At 49.1% G+C, this 14,861-nt stretch overlaps 3 long non-coding RNA genes across 3 annotated transcripts; 1 reads left to right on the forward strand and 2 right to left on the reverse strand.

The window, feature by feature from the left end:
• Positions 1-92: 92 nt before the first annotated feature.
• On the forward strand, positions 93-9,889 carry LOC148664939 (uncharacterized). The gene is made up of 5 exons (XR_015936528.1): positions 93-202; positions 2,468-2,541; positions 3,395-3,465; positions 7,205-8,240; positions 8,782-9,889. It is a non-coding gene; the product is annotated as an uncharacterized LOC148664939 (long non-coding RNA).
• On the reverse strand, positions 3,133-5,319 carry LOC148664940 (uncharacterized). Its single transcript, XR_015936530.1, has 3 exons — positions 4,347-5,319; positions 3,999-4,061; positions 3,133-3,488 (listed from the first exon to the last, which is right to left on the reverse strand). It is a non-coding gene; the product is annotated as an uncharacterized LOC148664940 (long non-coding RNA).
• LOC148664941 (uncharacterized) lies at positions 6,494-7,279 on the reverse strand. Its single transcript, XR_015936529.1, has 3 exons — positions 7,191-7,279; positions 6,811-6,869; positions 6,494-6,639 (listed from the first exon to the last, which is right to left on the reverse strand). It is a non-coding gene; the product is annotated as an uncharacterized LOC148664941 (long non-coding RNA).
• Positions 9,890-14,861: the final 4,972 nt, after the last annotated feature.

Below are 14,861 nucleotides of genomic sequence, written 5' to 3' on the forward strand. Positions count from 1 at the left end.
TCACGGAGGGCACACTGTCCCTAACCCGGGTCCAGAAGAAACTACAGTGATCTATAATTCCTGCGCCTCGGAAGGGGTTATGACGTCTATGTCCGGCGCCCGCGCCCGCGGACCGGCGGTTCGGCGTCGAGCTCCGCAGCTCGAGCTTCGGTGCGAGGCAGGGCGGGAGGGAGTCGATGTGGCCTCGGCGCCATCTTTGCTGGTGAGTCAATTGTGACCGTTGCGGTACAATAAACCATCAATAAACCTTTTCCCACCCCGACCAGTATTTCTGTCGCGGCCCACGTCCCTTACAATCGACAACCTATAAAAAACCAGTAGCCCTTCGCAACATTACACGCCATTTTTTTTATTTTAAACGTCCGTTAGATACGCAGGTGGCTCGATACTTGTCTTAACCTCGCCGGCGTCTTTATACCGGCAAGTGAATTTTATTTGGGGTCCCTCAGAATTGTGACAGAAATGTCAGTGAACCAGAATAAAAAACGAAACTTTTTTTTAAAGGCGATGAATGGATTTTAAGAGTAACCGTGTAGCGACTGACGTAAGGAAAAAAAAGTTGTCTTTCCCTACGAAGACGTTTTGGTACAGGACTTTCTTTAAATATCAGTTGTGCATAGCGTTTTACAAAAAGTTGATAATGATCTTGGAGATAATTGCAAAGGAAAATTGAGATAACTACCAAAACATTACGTGTGAAACGACAGGACAGAACTTTGAACCCACAAAGAAACAAAGGTATGAAATATTGCCTCGTCATGGGGGGTTGATAATTGTAATAAGTGTTCCTAATTTTCGTAAAGAAATGTATATTATGGGAGTCACACGTGAGATTTAGTGTATATACGTTTCATATTGTGCATATATACGGGGTTAAAAAGTGGAATGAGTATGATTATAAACTCGTGAGTCTTATAATCAGATAATTTTTGAACAAGCTTTGATTAGACAGGTGAAAAACAACACCAGATCCTTTTTTTAAAATATATTCTCACGTCTGAATATCAGCTTCTCCCCTCTGGCCAACATTTCAGGGCTCCCAGGTGTAGATCCCAAATTGAAACAAATATTCATTTGTTACCCTTATTAAAAGAGTTAATAGAAGTGAGTGACCAGGGTAAATAAAGGTGGGTCAGTGTAAACTGTTTATTCTGGACCAGACTTCGTCATGTGTGATATGTCATGACTTCTTATATTAAGTTTTATCTTTATATTTAGTTATACATGTGTAATAGATGCAATGTGTCCATAAAAAGGTTTCTCCAGGGGAAAATCAAGTTGGTTTTAAAACCGGGTTTCCTTTTAAGGGTACCTTTGCATTCCAAGTGTGGTGTTTTTGCCTTTTTATCATATTTCGGATGTGAATCCATGGTATTTTTGCCGAGACAAGTTGCCTTTCTTATACGCGGAGGGATCTGCTCGTGAGATGTCCGCCCGGTCCATTTTTGAGCTCAGTATAAGGTGTAGAAAGCATGACTGTCATCATAACCCGCCTCTCACCCTGGCCCGAGCCTGAAGCGTGCCCCCTAGTGCAGGGTTAGAGGTGTGGAATAATGTTGTGACTATTGCTTCATCAATAACATGCTGATTGCATGTTTCTAGATGGGTATAACAGAGATCTCAACTACTGAGGGGCCTTACTAATAATTGTTAACACTTATATAGCGCTTTTCTGGACACTCCACTCAAAGCGCTGCACAGGGAATGGGGAATCTCACTACCGCCACCAATGTACAGCCCCCACCTGGATGATGCGACGGCAGCCATAGTGCGCCAGAACGCTCCCCACACACCAGCTCTCAGTGGGGAGGAGAGCAGAGGGATGGAGCCAGTTCAGAGAGGGGGGTTATTAGGAGGCCATAATTGGTAAGGGCCAATGGGAAATTTGGCCAGGACGCCTGGGTTACACCCCTACTCTTTTCGAGAGACGCCCTGGGATTTTTAATGACCACAGAGAGTCAGGACCTCGGTTTTACGTCTCATCCGAAGGACGGCGCCTGTTTACAGTATAGTGTCCTCCGTCACTATACTGGGGTATCAGACCGCAGGGTGAGCGCCCCCCTGCTGTCCCACTAACACCTCTTCCACCTCTTATTAGCCAGTGAAAAATGGTAGCTTCCTCAGAGACACCGCAGGAAGACAGGAGTTTGTGATGAAAGTTCATGAGGGATGGCCACACCCTAGTTCGGTCAGACTCGGCTGTCGATATTTTAGCCATCACTCCTGACTCCTCTCCTGAAACACTGTCAATACTGCACGTGATCCCCCTCTCTCCCTCGCGTCCCTCTCCCACCCCGTCTCCACCTGTGTAGCTGCCCCCCCTGGTCACTCCTGCTCGCTGTGCAGGGGGGGTCCCAGCCTCCTCGTCCTCTGGCCAGGAGCCCTCAGCCAAGCGGGTTCAGCCAGATCATCACTCCATGATCCTTTCAGTATGCTAAATTCCTGGTGTTGTTTTTTTTCTCCCCAGAAAACTGACTGTCCGCCCCACCCCTGCGCTAAGTGGACGATGAAGTCAGGTTCCAGTGTGCCTGGTGTTTACAGGTAATACTTCAGACTGGTCGGCCTCACCTCGGGGTGTCTGGGCGTTTGATATTATACAGTTGCAATGCTGAGGCCTGTGACTGTGATGCTGTAAGGCTACAGGAGTCTCTCTGGAGATCCTGAGTGATTTCCGGCGTTCGTGCGGAAACACAGCCCCACCCTCCCGCGGTGTCCAGTCCGCAGAATTTCCTGGAGACGTGGTCTCGCCGATGGGCAACCCTGCCAGTGAGAGACTAGCTGAGGCACGATGTTCTGTACGGTTCAGTTAATTAGACGCGCACAGATGTTGAGCTCATCGTCCTTTTAATTGTGCCATCTATGCTAACTGTAGCCGAGATCGAACTATCAAGGTGACAGATCAATAATTTTAAATTAAATAGATGCATGATATTGCTAGCACTGATGCAAGAGGCAAGTCAGAGGAACTGAACACAGAATGGATAGGAGTCGCAGTGAGTGAGAGAGGAATGAGCTAAATTATTTAAGAGAATTAAAACACTGAAGAACAGGAGACACAGTGAGAGAGAGGAGATCACAGGAAATACCTCAGTAACAAACAAACTAACACACAGGACAGGAGACACAGTGAGAGAGAGAGGAGATCACAGAGAATCCCTCAGTAACAAACCCACAGGACAGGAGACACAGCGAGAGAGAGGAGATCGCAGGAAATACCTCAGTTTTAAGTGCAGACAACCGGACAGGAGACAGAGTGAGGAAGAGTAAATGAAACACAGTAGGATTGATAAGAGACGGGTTATGAAGAGATGGGACACATCTCTTCATAAAGAGATGTGTCCCATCTCGCTGAACTCGCTGGCTGAGCTAATTGACGCTGCTGTTTCTTTGGCAGATGAAGTCGGGGTCCAGAGTTTCGCTGACGTGGCAGAACCGTCCCAGCTCGGTCTCCTCCCATTCCTGCAGGTCAGTGCCCCTTCAGTCAGACCCTGTGTTCGGGGAGACACACAGGGAAGTCGCACACTGTGAAAAAAGGCTCTAGAGACATCGCCGAACCACAGAATAGCTCCTGAGCATTTGTGCACCTTTTGGAATTCTTCACGTATAGTGAAAGGTGAAAATAAAACCAAGAATGGGTGACGCGTCTTTACACAGAGGCGGGTGGGGAACAAGCTGCCCAGCCTTGTTGTTGATGCCGATACCCTGGCTTCTCTGCAGATACAGGTGGATTAAATCATGGGTCCAATTAATCACTAACTACCAGACAGGCTTGAAAAACCGAATGGCGTTCTCTCGTTTTTAACCTTTCTTCAATTCTTAGAAAACCTGCACGCAGAAAAAAAATAATTTCAGATCGGTCAGATCTGTAGGTATTTAAATCTGACTAGAATGTGTATTGTTCAAAATCTCTTGTTCACTATCAGTGTTGTTGTTTTTAGTGTCATTCTCATTACTCCTGTGGGTTTTATACTGTGGTAAAGAGTTAAAAAAGTCCTCACTTTGTGCTGCTCTCGGTTTGTTGACGGTGGCGTACTCCACATCACTGTTGGGTAGTGTGATGTCTGTAGAGAACAGGATACGGGTCAATACTTATGTTAACTTATACTATACAGGATAAGACTTACATTAACACCATACTGAACAACAGGGCTCACTGTTCACACGCGTATTGACACTGTTCAGACGACAGGACTCACTGTTCACGCTTGTATTCACGCTGTACACAACAGCAGGACTCACTATTATTACAAATTTTCACACTTGTGTTAAAACTGGACAGAGCAGCAAGAAGTTATCATGATGTTTTATTTCTGCTAGTTTAATAGATAGAAGTAAAAGATCCTCACTTTGTGCGGCTCGGGGTTTGTTGACTATGGAGTATTCAACAGCAGTATCTGTCTGTGTTAATTCTGCAAAGAATAAAACACATGTTCTCACCCGTTAACACTGTGCAGAGCAAGAGGGAATTCAATGAGTAAACACTGTACAGAACCGGACTCACTGTTCACACTCGTATTGACACTGTACAGAACCGGACTCACTGTTCACACTCGTATTGACACTGTACTGAACAACAGGACTCACTGTTCACACTCGTATTGACACTATACTGAACAACAGGACTCACCGTTCACACTTGTATTGATACTTTTTTGATCAACAGGACTCAGTGTTCACACTCATGTCGACACTTATCACACTCGTATTGACACTGTACTGAACAACAGGACTCATTGTTCACACCCGTATTGACACTATACTGAACAACAGGACTCACCGTTCACACTTATATTGATCCAAAGTATCGGTCTTCCCTTGGGGCAAGAGGGTTTCCTGTGTGTCTAGGATGTGTACTTCCCTTAAATAAAGGATGAATATGGGTACCATAGGTATTAAATCTCTCAAAGCTCAGAGTTAAACTAAAAAACCCTTGGTGAGTGTGTTATAACATGGATGGGTATTTATAGTCCAGTGCCTCCTATTTTACTAGAGATTCTGTTTGGGATTCAGAACTCGGGATCAAAATACTCCTAGGTACAGAGTAATTTTCACACCTTCCTGCTACCATGATCAGAGCAGTATTAGATTAAATTTGTCATTTATTGAAAGCCCAGTTTTTAACAATCATTTTCATTTGAACTTACTTTTTTCAAAGAAGGATCTGAGGTTCACTTCTTGAATTAAATCTTTTGACAAGAGGTAAGACTTCTATTTTACATTTAAACCCATGTTTAGCTGTGTTTTTTAGATTTAACTGAACCAATTTCTGTGTGTGATAATGTCCTTGAATTCTGACAACATCACACTAAATTACATGATATAAAACAGCTAATGTTTCTAGAGATAAAGTTTCTGGGATGCTTCTAATTACTTTGCATTACCAGGGACAGTTTAATTCACCTTGTACAGTACTGAAAGACCAAAATGCTTTTTTTAAAAGTTATTTAACATTTTATAGAACTTTGTCTACTATGGCAACATGATGAGCTTGGCCACTTATCTTAGGATAAAGATAGGATAAAGGTTTATCTTTTGCACCTACCTGCCCCCCAGGGAAGGCCAATGCTTTCTACGTTGATGGTTCCCTACAGTAGACTGTACCTTATCTTCAAAGGTAATGTATATTGACCCAAATCAGTTTTGGAATCCAATCTACTGACGAGATGGAGCACATCCTTTTTTCAGGATTTTAGCATCATATGTTTAGTATATTTAGTCCCTAATGCTGAAAGAAATGATCATAGAACATTTGGACACTTTGTGGGCATGAAATAAAAAGAAAATCATGTTCTATGGTACAAGATAAATACAAAACTTAAGCTTTTATTTTAATTAGATTTGTTGTTAAAGCATAAGCAATGATTTATTACATTAATATATGTGAAAATAACATTTTAGCATCATACGTTTAGTATATTTAGTCCCTAATGCTGAAAGAAATGATCATTTGTTTAACACGCACGGGTCTGTCTCAAAGGATGCAGTGCTCCTGAAAGGGCTCTCAAACCCTGCATTTCAGATGCCTAGCTGTATCCCTCACATGTGGCACCTCAGAATGACTTCTAACCTTACCTGTGGTGTCTTCAGTCCCTATTGCTCAATGCATGGTGTACGTACTGCATACATGTGTCTTGAGAATGAGGAATGGGCCCCTGAGACAGTCATTTGCCTGTTTCACAAATGATCGTATTTTACTAGAGATTCTGTTTGGGATTCAGATGTGCATTCGGATTTATTGGTACATGCCCAGGGCAGTAAGCAGTCTGAGGATTTATTTCCAGACAGCATAGAGCAGTGAAGCAGTGAAGTAGTGCATAAAGCATAAGCAATCATTTATTACATTAATATATGTGAAAATAACATTTTAGCATCATACGTTTAGTATATTTAGTCCCTAATGCCAAGGACTCCAGCAGTCTTACAACCACTGCCCTGTTTGCCTCGCCAGACACGATCTCTATTCTGTTGTAATCCACGATGATCTTCAGGTGATTTATCATGTCCTTCCTCGCCTGTTGAGAGGCCATCCTGATCTCTTCTGCCGTGGCGTGCTTCATACACGCCCTCTTCAAGTGAGCAGGAAGCTGATCAAAAGTATTCAGGCACATCTTGCACACCAGGGGAATCCTTGTGGGTTTCCTTTGAAAATAAATAATACCATCTGTGTATAGAAACAAGCTAAGACTGATTTCTTAAATTATCCTTAATTTTCTCTCTCATAGTTTGAGCATAATGATTTTATTGTATTTATATAAGAATTGCTCATTGCTCCAAAATAAATAATGGTTTCATAAAAAAGTGAACACTTACTTGGTCTCAGTCACAGACCTTCCAATAGAAGCCATTGTGGAGTTCAGCAACTGCAGGTCCTAGAAGTGGGGAAGGAATTTTAAAAGAGAAATTGAATTACAAAACAGAAGGTATGGCTGAGGGATCACTGAAATATATATATACAAATTCCAAAGACTGAGTCCATATCTCCTTTAGGTGAGGACAGACTGGATCAAACAAAAACAACATTTGAAGTGAATTGCAAATGTATTGAGTTGTGATGCAACTGTAACTTGAACCTAACATGACTGGGGCGTGCATTTTTGAAATTGCATTTTCACAGCTGAAATACAAAATGAAGCTGATCGTGTCCAAACTCAAGGTATTGTTGTAAAACTAAATGTTCAACATGTTTCTACCTGTCCCTTTTCAGCTCACTCAGAAGTCCACAGCCTGTAGCCTGGTGCCTCTCTGTCTCTCCCCCTCCACACTGCTGGTCCAGTGGAGGTGCTGTTTGATCCTGCAGGATCTGTCCAGTCTCGTATAGTCTTACTGAGCAGCGCAGGGCTCCCTGGCCCCAGGTACGAACAGTGAGTGTCAGTGCAGAACAGTTCTCTGACACTCCGCTCCCTCACTCCAGCTGATCAGGGCAACTACACAGTGAGGGACCTTAAGGGAACCAGTATCAGCACTGTGATCGTCACTGTGGGCGGTGAGCAGGTCTACAGTAGGGTCACTAGAGGGCTCTATATTCTTGACAGAGTGTGTTCTTCTATCATCCTCTGTCCTGATTGTCTTTCAGCTCACAGAGACACTGTCACCCTGCAGCCTGAAGCCTCTCTGTCTGTCCCTCTGTTCACTGGAGAGCCAGTGGGGGTGCTGTTTGATCCTGCAGGAGGTGGAAACTGGACCTCAGTGTGTTCTGTCCAGAACAGCACAGCCAGCTGTGTCCCCCAGTACAGTTTTTTTTATTTTTGATGATTAGCCATATGTTGATTATAATATTGTACATAATGTATAATTTCAACTCTGTATTTTTCAGGAGTGAATGATTGTACATTTTCAGAATAAATTTCGAAACCAAATTATTGTCCCTCGATCTCTGTCTCTCTCTCGTCCTGCTGTCTGTCTGTCCCTGCCTCTCTGTCTCTCTCTTTCAGCACCGTCTGTCAGTCTGTCTGTCCCTCGATCTGTCTCTCTCTCTCTCCTTCCTCTCTCTCTCGGTTTGTTTGTCCCTCAATCTCAATCTTTCTCTTTGCCTGCTGTCTTTCTGTGCCTTCATCTTTGTCTCTCTCTCTCCTTCCTTTCTGTCTGTCCTGCGTTGTCCCAGCTGGGCCTGTCTCCCCGGCTCTCTGCCTTCAGCTCTGTTCGCCGATGTCCCACCAGCCCGTCTCTCTCTCAGCCTGTCTCTTGACTTGCAGGAGGAAGAGGAGGTGGAGACAGCTCCTTCGGCAGGAGAGAGGAAGGAGGTCAGTGCTGGTCCCACCCTGCCTCCTGTCCTGTCTGTGGTGGAGTTTCGCCGTCTTGTCTGTCCCTGGGTCTCAGTGTTTCTCTTTCAGCCCTGTCTGTCAGTGTCTCTCTCCTCCTCCTCTCTATCCTCAGTGTGTCTCTCTCCTCCTCTCTGTCCTGTGGTGTCCAGGCAGTGTGTCTCTCTCTTCCTCCTCCTCTCTGTCCTGTGGTGTCCAGTGGGTCAGTATTAGTGGGCTACACCCAGGCTCACTCCCTGCGAGTGTGATCTCAGCAGAGTCTCTGTGCTCTAGGGACACTTGACTCACCTGTCTCTCTCTCTTTTGTGGTTGACGGATTGAGGCCGAGAGCAGGGCAGTGTTCATGTACTGGAGTGTCCAGTCGTGTGTCTGTATGAACCCCTCTCTCTCTCAGTGCAGTGTTCATGTACTGGAGTGTCCAGTCAGTGTGTCTGTATGAACCCCTCTCTCTCTCTCGGTGCAGTGTTCATGTCCTGGAGTGTCCAGTCCGACTCTTAACGTGACTCTCCTCTCTCTGCTTCAGAAGCACTGGTGCATCTTTTTGAAGTCACTGAGCTGCATGTCGGTGGAGACAGAAGATCAGGACGAGCCGATGGAGGTGGCGGAGACCGTAGCTCAGGAGAGGAAGAGCGAGGGAGAGGAGGAGCAGGCTGCCGGGAAGGACAAGAAGAGGAAGAGGAGGTGCAGTTGAGCAGACAGGGGGGCGCCGCCCGGTCGTGTCTGTGATTCAAGGAGGAGTCTCCTCTTGCTGTTTGATGTCATGGTGACGTCTGTGTCTGTGTCCCTCACACCTGCAATAACAATATTCTTTCCAGGTTCCTTTCCTGGTTCTGTGCCTGCTAAGATCTGGACTGGACTGGACTGGACTGGTTCGAGGGACACCAGACGACTGGACCGGAGCTGAGAGACACCAGACTGGACTGGACAGCAGCTGAGGGACCCCAGACTGTGCTGGACCGAAGCTGAGGGACCCCAGTCTGTGCTGGACCGAAGCTGAGGGACCCCAGTCTGTGCTGGGCCGAAGCTGAGGGACACCAGACTCGGCTGGACTGGAGCTGAGGGGTCCCAGACTGGACTGCACTGGAGCTGAGGGGCCCCAGACTGGACTGGACTGGACCGGAGCTGAGGGGCCCCAGACTGTGCTGGACCGAAGCTGAGGGGCCCCAGACTGTGCTGGACCGAAGCTGAGGGACCCCAGACTGGACTGGACTTAATCTGTATTGTAATTTTTGTTCTTTTGTTAAGCATCATTAAAATGGTTTAAAAAAAAATCTGTTTAGCTTTTGGTTTTTTCCCTCCCCCCCCACCAAAACGAACGAACAGAGTCTGTCCTTCTCTTTCATCCCGGAGAGTTTGTGGTTGACGGATTGAGGCCGAGAGCCCTCGTCGTCGGCGTGCCACCAGTTGGCGGGGATATAGCAGGGGGGGTATTGTGTCCAATACTCCTTGAAACGAGACAGATTTCAAGCCACCTCCGTCTGAAGAGAAGGAAGTCGACCACGAAGTCCAGGGTGTCCTAGGAAGCTCTTTAGCCATCGTTTGCCCAGCAGCCATCTCACCCTGCAGCTCCCAGCTGGCAGCCCCCTCCCCACTGGAGCCCAGCAGGTGGGAGCCTGGTCAGTACCTGGAGGGGAGACTCCTGGGAAAAACTGAGGTTGCTGCTGGGAGAGGTGTTAGTGAGGCCAGCAGGGGGCGCTCACCCTGCGGTCTGTGTGGGTCCTGATGCCCCAGTATAGTGACGGGGACACTGGACTGTAAACAGGCGCTGTCCTTCAGATGAGACGTCAAACCGACGTCCTGACTCTCTGTGGTCATTAACAATCCCGGGGTGTTTCTGGAGAAGAGTAGGGGTGTTACCCCAGTGTCCTGGCCTGATTCCCCCCCTGGTCTTGACCCATCATGGCCTCCTAATCACCCCCCCTCTCTGAACTGGCTCCATCCCTCTGCTCTCCTCCCCACTGAGAGCTGCTGTATGCTGAGCGGACTGGAGCATCATCCAGGTGGGGGCTGCACACTGGGGGGGCTGGAGGGGATCCCCCTGACCTGGGAAGAGCTCTGAGTGGAGAGTCCAGACTTATTAATTATTATTATTATTATTCGTGCTGCACTGGGCTTCAGTCCTGGCAGTGAGAGGGGGACTCTGTGATCAGTACAGATACTTATGACTGTATAATAATACACGATAGAAATGGAAAACAAGGTAGCGCTGTAGTCTCTTCGAAACGTTTTGAACTGCCAGAAGACGTTTTCACAACCCGGACTCGTGAAGGTACTGGTCTTCTCCCATCGTCCGGAGCAAGGTGTATGGTGTCCTGGTGATTTCTCCCGTTTCGAACGGAGTTTAATGTCGCATTTCTACTTTATTAGAGAGAGGCACTGAACATCCTGTGACAGACTAGTGTCCTGTCCAGGGTGTGTGAGTGTGTGTGTGTCCTGTGATGGACTGCTGTCCTGTCCAGGGTGTTGAGTGTGTGTGTGTCCTGTGATGGACTGGTGTCCTGTCCAGGGTGTGTGTGTGTCCTGTGATGGACTGGTGTCCTGTCCAGGGTGTATGAGTCTGTGTGTGTCCTGTGATGGACTGGTGTCCTGTCCAGGGTGTGTGTGTGTCCTTTGATGGACTGGTGGATCACAATATTAATTCTCCTCCTTGATTCCCTCCTTCATCGCCAGAGTGAAAGCGGGACACGGCAGTAAAAGCTCAGCCCTGCGGCTGGTGGTCCTCTTGGCCACACGGGGGCGCTGTGGCTCCACGGGGGGGGGGGGGTTATGTTCAAGTCTCGCTGGGAATCGCACCGACGCGGCGGAGTTCGTGAACGTCCCAGACACCAAGAAAACGAGAGAGAGAAAAAAGGTCGTTTTCGGGGTTCAAGAAGCAACCCCGAGATTCAGGGAGTTTCCCCGCTGAGCTTACTCTGCCGAAAACACGCAGGTTTTATTTTTTTCCCGTGCCCCCCCTCACACAGGCCGTTTCTGTAGCGTGAAGTTGTGTTTTTTTGCGCGGCGGTCGGTGAGGGGCGAAATTGTATTTATTTTTTTCCCACGGTTTGAAACAGAAACAGCTGGGTGGTGTTGTAGAGAGGTCGACCTGCCTGGTTTTCCTCGTCTGCGAAGCCCGTTTTTTTTTGGGGGGGGGGGGGTCGTGAGGTCCCACGCAGCGCTCGGAAAAGAAAATGGCGTCTCTTTTCCCCGCAGGACGGGGGGGAACCCGTGTTTTTTGGACATGGTGTGGCCCGAAATTTCCGCCCTTGGCTGCTAGAGGGGGGTGGAGTTTGGTCTTTCTTTGACTTGGGGGTGGAGGGGGTGCTAATTTCACTGAACCAAACCCCACGGAAACCCGTGTTGGACGTGGGGGTGCTGAATGCGCCCTCGACGTGATTTTGTCTTTAAATTCAAGTGCAGCTTTTGTAACCCTTGGGCCGGAAACACCTGGACCCGTTTCCCCTGCCTGTCCGAGGTGGCGACTACCGGGGTGGTACAGGGACGCCCGGCTGGCTGCTGAGAGTTGGATAAATAACATTTCCACCCAAAAAAAAATGTGGACCCGGCGGCCATTTTTGTTTCACGGCCGAGCCGTGAGCGCGTCGGGGGCGACGTCACGGGGGCGTCACAGTGAGCCGCCTGACGTCACAGAGCGGCGGATTCTAGCGGGGGGCGGTGCCGGAGCCCCGTGAGCTCAGAGGAGTGAAGAGAGAGGAGGAGGAAAGGACTATATAGCGCTTAATAAACACGTGTTTCTTCAAAAAAAGATTTGCGGGTTACTTCGACTTCGATCAAATCACAGTTTCAGCTTCAGATTCGCTCTGAAGTATCCCCGTCCAGCGTCCAGCCCTCCACCGACTGACCTCTCCGCCCCCAGCAGCGCTCGCTGTATTATAATAATAATAATAAAGCTCCACACTCTGACCCCTAAACTCCCGATACCCTACAGCTCCATACACTGACACCTAAACTCCCGATACCCTACAGCTCCCCACACTGACCCCTAAACTCCCAATACCCTACAGCTCCCCACACTGACCCCTAAACTCCCGATACCCTACAGCTCCCTACACTGAACCCCACAGTCCTGATGACCGAAAGGTCTCTGCTTGCTGTAGTGATTGAGTGAGCTCTGTGGACCTGACCTCTGTCTTGTGTCCTCGTTTCCAGCGTCTCCTTGTGGTCTGTCACTTCACCAGACCTGAAGGTGAGATCTGGGGAGGAGACAGAGCACCCACTAACTTTCCTGAGCTGGGTTAAAGGGTTAGACAGCTTCTTACTGTTGGACACACCTGTCCACACTCTTACTGGACACACTCGCCTGTCCGTACTCTTACTGGACACACTGTACACACTCGCCTGTCCAGACTCTTACTGGACACACTGTACACACTCACCTGTCCACACTCTCACTGGACACACTGTAGAGACTCACCTGTCCGGACTCTTACTGGACACACTCACCTGTCCAGGCGTAGTCTCTGCTCCTCATCCCCCCTGCGTTGTGTCTCCCCCGCTCCCCGCTGGACAGAATCCCCTGGTGTCTTCTTGTCTCCCCGAGCTCGTCCAGAAGCTGGAGAGGGCGGCCGAGCTGCAGCTGGAGCTCCCGGGGTCGCCTGGCTCGTCCCGCTCGGGCTCGCCCGGCTCATTCCGCTCAGTGTCCCCCCCCTCCGCGCCCTCGAGCCCCCTCCGCTCCCCGCCCCCGGCCCCCCCCTCCGGCCCCTGCCCGCCCCGCCCCGCCGCCCCCCCTTCCTCCCCGCCATGCCCCTCGAGCCCCCACCCGTCCTGCCCCCCATCGCCCGCCTGGCCCCGCCAGGCCCCGCCTGGGGCTCCCCGGTGCGGAGGGCAAGGAGAGAGGCTGAGATGTCTGACAAGGCCAGTGGGGCAGAGTCTGTCCGTCTGTCCTTTTCTCCTTCTATCCGTCTGTCCTTCTGTCCTTTTCTCTGTCCATCTGTCCTTTTCTCTGTCCCTCTGTCCTTCTGTCTTTCTTTTTTTTTCTCTGTCCTGTCCTTCTGTCCATCTGTCCTTCTGTTTTTCTGTCCTTTTCTGTCCTTCTGTCTTTCTGTTCTTTTCTGTCCTTCTGACTTTCTGTTCTTTTCTCTGTCCATCTGTCCTTCTGTCCATCTGTCTTTCTGTCCTTTTCTGTCTTTCTGTCCATCAGTCCATCTGTCCTTTTCTCTGTCTTTTTGTCCGTCTGTACTTCTCTCTTTCTGTCTTTCTGTCCTTCTGTCTGAGTCTCTCTTTTTCTCTGTGTCTGTCCCTCTCTCCCTGTCTCTCTCCCTGTGTCTTTCCATGTCTCCCTGCTCTCTGTCTGTCCTCCGTTGTCCCAGCTGGGTCTCTCTCCCTGTATCTCTCCGTGTGTCTCCCTGTCTGTTTCTCTGTCTGTCCTGCGTTGTCCCAGCTGGGCCTTTCTCCCCAGCTCTCTGCCTTCAGCTCTGTTCCCCGATGTCCCGCTAGCCCGTCTCTCTCTCAGCCTGTCTCTTGACTTGCAGGAGGAAGAGGAGGTGGAGACAGCTCCCCCGGCAGGAGAGAGGAAGGAGGTCAGTGCTGGTCCCACCCTGCCTCCTGTCCTGTCTGTCCCTGGGTCTCAGTGTCTCTCTCTCTTTCAGCCCTGTCTGTCAGTCTGTCTGTCCCTCGATCTCAGTGTCTCTCTCTCGGCCTGCTGTTTGTCTGTCCCTACCTCTCTGTCTCTCTCTCTTTCAGCCCCGTCTGTCAGTCTGTCTGTCCCTCGATCTCAGTGTCTCTCTCTCGGCCTGCTGTCTGCCTGTCCCTGCCTCTCTGTCTCTCTCTCTTTCAGCCCTGTCTGTCAGTCTGTCTGTCCCTTTGATCTCAGTGTCTCTCTCTCGGCCTGCTGTCTGCCTGTCCCTGCCTCTCTGTCTCTCTCTTTCAGCCCCGTCTGTCAGTCTCTCTCTCTCTCTCTCTCTCTCTCTCTCTCTCTCTCTCTCTCTCTCTTTCCTCTTTCCTCTCTCTCTCTCTCTCTCTCTCTCTCCTCTCTCTCTCTCTTTCCTCTCTCTCTCTTTCCTCTCTCTCTCTCTCGGTTTGTTTGTCCCTCAATCTCAATCTTTCTCTTTGCCTGCTGTCTTTCTGTGCCATCATCTTTGTCTCTCTCTCTCCTTCCTTTCTGTCTCTCTCTGTCCTGTGGTGTCCAGTCAGTGTGTCTCTCTCTTCCTCCTCTCTGTCCTGTGGTGTCCAGTCAGTGTGTCTCTCTCTTCCTCCTCTCTGTCGTGTGGTGTCCAGGCAGTGTGTCTCTCTCCTCCTCCTCTCTGTCCTGTGGTGTCCAGTGGGTCAGTATTAGTGGGCTACACCCAGGCTCACTCACTGCGAGTGTGATCTCAGCAGAGTCTCTGTGCTCTTGGGACACTTTACTCAGCTGTCTCTCTCTTTCTCTCCCTGTGCTGTCCCTCTCCTGCCCCCTCTCTCCCTCCTCGGACTCCAGCTGGAGGAGGTCCAATCACCATCTCCTGTGAGACAGAAGAAAAAGAAGGTGGGTAATGCTCTGATCCTCTCTTTACTCCTGTCCAGTGTCCAGTCAGTGTGTCTGTATGTACCCCTCTCTCTCAGTGCAGTGTTCATGTACTGGAGTGTCCAGTCAGTGTGTCTGTATGAACCCCCCTCTCTCTCTCT

Source organism: Lepisosteus platostomus, chromosome 5 (assembly GCF_059453375.1).
Source record: "Lepisosteus platostomus isolate fLepPlt1 chromosome 5, fLepPlt1.hap1, whole genome shotgun sequence".
NCBI classification, from domain to species: domain Eukaryota; kingdom Metazoa; phylum Chordata; class Actinopteri; order Semionotiformes; family Lepisosteidae; genus Lepisosteus; species Lepisosteus platostomus.